Genomic DNA, 7,695 nt, shown 5'->3' with positions numbered 1-7,695 from the left:
ATGACAGAAGGTACCTATACATAGCATTTATTTTCGTTTCAAAATTGTATTGGCCTACGTTTCAAACGAAAGCTTAGGGCAGTCATAAAACATTTGACACAAATATTGGCTTAATGGTGTCCTTTTGCAAAATGTAAGAATACATTATTTTGAGATAGTCTGTTTTGTGGAACTCTTCCAGTTACAACGATTTGCATACAATAACATATATATATTGTATGCAGGCAAAATGCAAACTTCGCTAGGTAAGATGTGTTAACCATTATTATTTTAATCTGCTTTTGGTGCAAAGTTCGATTCTCGATGTGTGTGTTCGTATTTATTACAACACGTGGATAATTCGGTGGTATATATTGCCATGTCCTTGGATGACATTGATGATCAGAAATATTGTTTAAAAGAGTTTATCAGAAAGGGAACTAAAACATTCCTTGAAGAAAGATTTGAAACATGTTGTAAAGAAACAATATCTTTATACATGCGTATGCATACATCGTACATATAATAATTTTTTTATAGATTTTTAACACATTTTATTTACAGACATATAAAAGAAATCATTACCGCCTTCTTGCTGCCGTTTGTTTTATTATCGACAAAAGTCATTTAATAAATAATCTGAGCGATTTAACGGTTGTCTTTTGTGAAGCCTCCACCTGCGCGTTCGGCTACTCATGCAGGCGAACGGATTCCGACAATACATTTTCATTCGTTGGTTGGCGTCGTTGTATTCATGGATGCTGTATTAAGCGTTTGGTATGCTTTCCACACGTATACTTTGGAAACGGTACGCAAAGGAATCTCTTTGCGTTTGGTGGGAAAGTCTACCGTGCCCTGTATAAGTTGAAAGATGATCACCTGATCTAGTCTTGACAGATGATTGCAGCTTTCATCGGCTGTTTAGATCTAAACATGTGAGTAATGCTACTTTTAATGTTTTCAAAATGTATCTGTTCTCGAGTTGGGTATTCTTAAACACCAAGCTCTGTCATTATGTCTGTCTTATCATTTCATGTATGATCGTGTATACATCTGAGAAAATCTACTAAGTGATTCTTCTACTGTTTAAGCCTCCCCCATTTGTAGTGGATGAGTGTACGAAGCTGTTCCAGGACCGTTCCAGAGTCGACGAAGCGGTTATTCATAGGTTGTATACAAATTGAGGTGAAGTCCTACTGAACCTTGGTGCACCGTCTTGAGGTTAGCATTTATTTTTACTCTTAACTAAATTTCCGCTAGCTTCCTTGTGAGGTTTAGGTCCGTTCTGGCGTTTGTCTCTTTTGCACTGTACGTGATTTTGCATACTCTGTCATATATGACCCCAAGTAAGAATGTGTCGTCTTACTAAAATGATTGTAGAGAGTTAAAACAAAGGCGGCTTTCTACGTCTTGATTCTCACACACCAGTGTGCATTCTTAGAATTTGCTTAAAGCCAGTTACATTCTGTATGTTGGATAATCTTCTGGGAACCAGAGCACCAGATCATCTGCAAACATCTGCTTGTACGCTATTTGGTAGTTTGTTTGATGGCGTAATGAAGTGTATGACAGCGTAGGTGACAAAAACTTCTCCCTGTCGGAGATCTTGTTGTTGGTGCCCTCTTTCAACGCCATGTTGAAGCCAGTCCTATGGAGGTCCATGCCGATAGCAATAGTTATCTTTTGCGCACGGAATGCGTTTTCTATCACCGTGTAAGGAATTGTGTTAGAGCTTACATACTCTTGCATCTTTTTTAACCGTCTTGCTTTGGCGCTATGATGCTCTTTCGCTAAGAACCATGGAAGTGCTCTCGGGCAATTCGCTCCATCGTGTTGCAAATACATCTTAGCGGGCTGAGTATAATCGTTTTTATCATTGCTTTATGTGCGTTGTAAAGTTTGCGCGTTCTTCTCTTTCTTCCTGTAGGGACCCTTTCTTAAGTGCCTTGGTACGATGGCATTCCTTTCTCGACGCATTTGTTTATGCAAATCGTTTTCGGCTGACCTTCCTATTTTTGATTTCTTATATATGTATAACGTCATATCACCTACACATGTATCGAAGACATAAGTACCTGAATATATTATTCACCGACCAGCCTGCGTTGCTTTAAATCGAATAATTTTCAAACTCTTAATTTTGGATGAATCCTAAGTGTTTGGATCTAACCTAATGTTGAGTGCATGCTTCACATACATGCATAATAAACAAACATTGATATATAACAGCGAGCACTAATGTAAAATAAATCGTTAAGAGAAGGTTTATATCTGTGAAGTGGATATTCGGTAGACCGGATAGTATCAGGCACCTTAAAGTTATTCAAAGATCACTTTCATGAAAAGTAATACAAAGTGACAATCGTGTAGTTGGAATGTATCACTTATTACTTTGTTCTTAAGAATGCACGTTATGGTATGACAGTGCTTTCGAAATACGTCGGACACGTCGGACATAAACGTAGATTTTACATTAATGTACGGCGCAAATATTTTTACAGCGTTTTTTACAGCTTTGCAAAAGACAGTCTACGCGTTAAGCCATTTTTTAAATTATTTTCTATTGTGTTTTGATAAGAGGAATTTAGACGCATGTCGTGTCTTATGCGCAGGAGCGGCGATCGACCGTCTAAAATCGCAGCGTGCTGTTGTCATATCTACAGTCTAATATCGCAGCGTGCTATTTGTCATACAATCTTCACTAATCTGTATATTTACTATGCTGCATTTTACAAGTGACACGAACGTTGAAATCAGGTCCCAGTCTGAACTAGTGTTATATCATTAAGAATACATGACGCTAGCTGAGCGATCACTATGCAAATGGCTACTTTTTCAAAGGGGATACTAAGCAAGCAAATCGCAAATAAACGAAACGCGTCCATTGAATAACTTAGATAAAACGGGTTTCAACAATTATAATATATTAGCCGGGAATAAAACAAGTTTTTGTTTACATTATTCACACTCAAAATATGCATGTAAGAGATACTCTATATTCAAATACAATCACTATTACATAAATCGTATGCAGTTAGTAATTTAGAAATGCCTTTGCATCTAATTATATGATCTTCAAGCAGTAGCCCAGAAACTATTAACCGTTACGGTTATATATATATGCTACTTTTATACAGCTAGATTTTGCAGTCTTTGTATAAGCATTGAGAAGATTTTATGCAAAATCAATACCTTAAAAATGTATCCAAGAAATTCTTGCAAAAAGGCAGATGGCTTTGAACAAATTCAAGATGGCATGCTCTGAATAAAAAGTGTCCAAAATGGTCGGCTAAAGGACTTGTCAGACCCATTAACATGTTATAGATTGTGTGGTTTCCATTAGTAGTGCTTTCTTCAAAAAGATGTTTAACACAGTGTCCTATGCGTGTCACACGAATGATGGATCCATTTAGAGCGTGTGTGACAAAGCTGGAGTTTTGTTATCGTTTTTGTGCGAGCAGTTGATGGTCCTGCAGGACAATTATTCACGTTTATGTTAAGCTTACAATAAAAACATGACTTGTATATGCCTTTTATACGGATTTAAAAGCATGATCCGTGGGAATATTGTTCAAAGTTACTTGAATCGTTTTGTTCAGTTGCATATGTTTTTAAATGACCATTTAACATCACCTTCTTGTCCTATAACGCAATGGCCATAACTTAAATATTGGTGTGTACTATTATCTAGTGGCCTAAGTTTGATCAAATCTTGTCTCTGAGGTCACAACTGGTTAAGATCAAGGCGTCACGTGATTAATTAAAACTTATGAAGTAAGTAAATAAAAAACTCTTTATGTTATTTGGTGTGTACCATCGTATGGTGGTTCTCTACTCAGTTTGTTTAAATACCAACTATTTTTTTTAAAAGCAGCAACTTACATGTATGCTCATTCATAATGTGCAAGGGCAAAGAGACCTGGCGTGCTCTAGTTAAATATGATGTTATATCATAATCATTACTATGTGTACAAAAGTTTAATTTGGTTACAATTGTATGGTAAACGTAACAAATCAATTTTGTTTGTTTGCAATTATGGTCAAAAAGTATTTCGAAACTTTGGTATTCTATTAAAAGCAATGTTTTTTTGTGTTTAGAACAAACGCCAAATGTCTACATTTGAATATGTTTTGTATAATTGCTGATATGACAGAACTAAATATAATGCATATGCATTTTGTGTTTGTATTAGGTTTATAAATAAGCAACGTCATACTGTTTTTTAATTCTAGCAATAAATGGGAATACTCTTGAAACATTCATCGCTTCTCTGAATATCAATCCAAGCAACTTTACATATTACCTATCTATTGTATTATTGCCCAAAGTATGCCGAAACCGATCGGCAAATAAATACCCACGTATCCATTTTAAATATTTATTCCCGCATTATGTTATATGTTCTTATCATAGTCAGTATACTCATACCAGAAATGTATACATACCAACCTACAACTGACCTTAGCTTGCATTTCATATAAATATTAACGCACCTGTTGTTAATGGTTAAGATGACCTGATAAGTATGTTTATATCAAATGATACTTGAAGTAGATGATTGGATAAAATCAGCATGTTCACTTAATACGATAATGCATTTTAGAGGTAATCGATGTGAATTCAAGAACCTGAACACATATCGAGTCACTCCCGCATGAACTCTTTTAATGTATGTTTAACCAACTAGTTGCTGAGTTTCCAGTGTGTTATAGTTGTATTTATAATTTATATTTCTGAATCAAATTTAACATTACAACATAAACTTACCACAAGGCCAAACACGATTTGTGAACAGTGTTAAATAACAGGCAAAATAAATAGTTCTACAATACATTACCTCGTAAATGAAGCCGCTATTATAATAAATTATGTCCTAGAAGGACTTTTCTCTTGACTATTTGAATATATTAGTTTTGAATATTGTAACTCATTTTTTAGTATTGAGCAAAGGTTAAGGGAACATGTTCAAAAGTGTATATTTTCTAAATACGAACGTGATTGACATACAAAATAAAATGAACACTGGAATATAAATTCATATGGAAAACATACATGTAAATTTCTTTGTCAATCTGTATACAAATACATATTTCCTGGACGATGTCATTTAATAGTAATCCAAATAATTGGTGTAACAAATAAAGTTTGCAGTTGCTGAATAAAAAAATATAACGTTTTCATTTGTCGGAGGTAGAACATATATGCTTAACTTCCTGTTTGACAAATTAATTATATTTGATATTAAACATTTGATTATATTTACTTAATTGACACATTTAATACATAGGAATATCAGCCCATTCAGGTAAAAGTGAATTGTCTATATATATTATATATATATTATATATATATATATATATATATATATATATTATATATATATCAATATATATATATTTTATGTTTGATCATAAAGAATAAAACGAAAAAGTACATAATATGTGCTTATAAAAATACTACACAACCGGTTTTCAACGTTTTAGTCTCACTTTACAATTATTTTACAAAAAGTATACAATCATTTATTGATTAAAATGGGAAAAATGGTATGTTTTAAACCAGTTTAAATTAGTATTGTGATATCGATGAGTAAGATACATAATAACTTGAGGCAAATTGAGTAATTGATAATTCTTAATGTGTGTGAAATATTCTGTTCGTGCATGATAAAATACACAAAGCGATCAACTGGAAATATCAATCATGAAACCATATAGCTTCTCTTTTGATTTTTGAAAATGTATCGTTATGTTTTTTCAATTCCCAATAACGTGGCACTGCCTAATGGTGATTGTAATGAAGTCCACATTAGCGACAGCGCTATTTCTCATTAGCGTTTAAATGACAGTAGCATTAATGCGTCATCTAGCAATTTGTTGCTGCAAGTGAATTAATGCCTTTTGCCTCGATAATTGACTTTAAAAGCTGTTTGAGAGCGATTTTTTTATTCTATACGTATAATCACATAATTGAAGAAAACGTTTTTTTCTCAACATGTAGATATACAGTTACAGGGCGACATTACAATTGATCAAGTTATTCACTTTTTCTTTTCTTGGTCATATAGATACGGATGCGAACAAAGTGAATAATTACATAACCGTCCAGAACTGTCTTCGTTAGAGTCTGACGTAAGACAGCTTAGAACACTTAAGAGGAATATTAAATCAGCTTGTATGTGAAATATAACACCAATCAGTGTAAATCGCACATGTGAACCCATAAGGAGACCAATTAATTAGTGTGATAACAAAGTAGTAGTATTATATCTTTATTAAGTCTCATCAATATACATACATAGTGATTCCAATACAAATAATTACAAAATATCAATGTTTATTGCCATTCCATATTGGAATGTTAGAGACTATCACAGTAAAGAATTCCACTTTATATATACACATCACATACATTACGACTTATATCAATTCAACAATTTTGCCAAATAAATAAAATAGAAAGTTGGTATTTCAACACGCCGACAATGGTTTTTTTTTTTTAGTTTTTTAAAGTGAGCATTACACCGCTTTTATCTTGACGGCTCTATTTCATCGGTATAAAGTTGTTTTTTTGGGGTAATGAAGTGAAAATATGCCGTTATATTCTGTATGATTATCTAAATACGTTATTTAGCATACGTTTCACAAAACTATATATGATAACAAAACTAGCGCATATGTACCGAATTTAGCTTCGCTCATCCCTTTGATTAGTTAAGGAAATTGCTATTTATTTTATTTTCAGATAATAACAATTTAATTGTCAATAATGCATTTAACATGCTTGCATCTTGCGTCGAATGCACGGCGGTCATATGAAGTAATCTCGTAAACATGCGATTTAAATACACTATTACGTTTGCTGTATCAATCAGTAAAACACGTATTATAAAAACGTGCACATACGGTCGATCTATGCATCAGGGAGTCTCGACTAAATTGAGCAAAACACAGACATACACACCCATAAGTCGACAAGGTAAGAAGGGCATGCCATCTTTCGCCAAGTAATCATGTGACTTTTGTACCAAAATTGTGTCTGACTCCATCTGTTCCATGTATGAATTCGAAACCATCATTTTGTCGCCAATCGATGCAGCTAAAATACCATCTTCGCGCTTTTTATAGCTTTGTTTATGTATTAATAAGAAGTTTATTTTTTTCACTTTATATCTTGAATTTGAACTGAAAAGAAGACAAGGTCGGCGCTCTATAACTAACACAATTCAGTAATATGTTTCCGTAGAGACGTTGTGTGCCGTCCTCAATGGTACGTTTCTTCTCTATTCAGGCGAATTCCGAGTATTGTTATGTAAATAGGAAGTATAATTGTTGTGTGCAGGATGTCCTCACGATGTGTTTCTAAGAATTACATATTCATCAACTAGCTCGATAGCGGTAATATCAGTTTCTGGCGTTCCGACGACTTACACTCCGTTAAGAGTGCAAGGTCGTCGTTCGTAAAAAGAACCGTTTCAACAAATTTATTGATGCAAGCTGGACGAAAGGTCAATGCATCATGAATGTGACCGTTGATCTTAATACTCGTGCGTACTTGTAATTGGACTTATTATTATTATTGGTATAACATTTCTGGAATATGAGTGCCAGTTTACTCAAAAGAGTAGGCACTACACAATTGTGTTTAAATTTTAAAACCGTATTAGCCTTGGCGTTATGTTTATGAAAAAATCCCTTACGTGTTTGCAGTTATCC

Source organism: Dreissena polymorpha, chromosome 8, assembly GCF_020536995.1.
Source record: "Dreissena polymorpha isolate Duluth1 chromosome 8, UMN_Dpol_1.0, whole genome shotgun sequence".
NCBI classification, from domain to species: domain Eukaryota; kingdom Metazoa; phylum Mollusca; class Bivalvia; order Myida; family Dreissenidae; genus Dreissena; species Dreissena polymorpha.
This window is presented reverse-complemented; position numbering follows the sequence as displayed.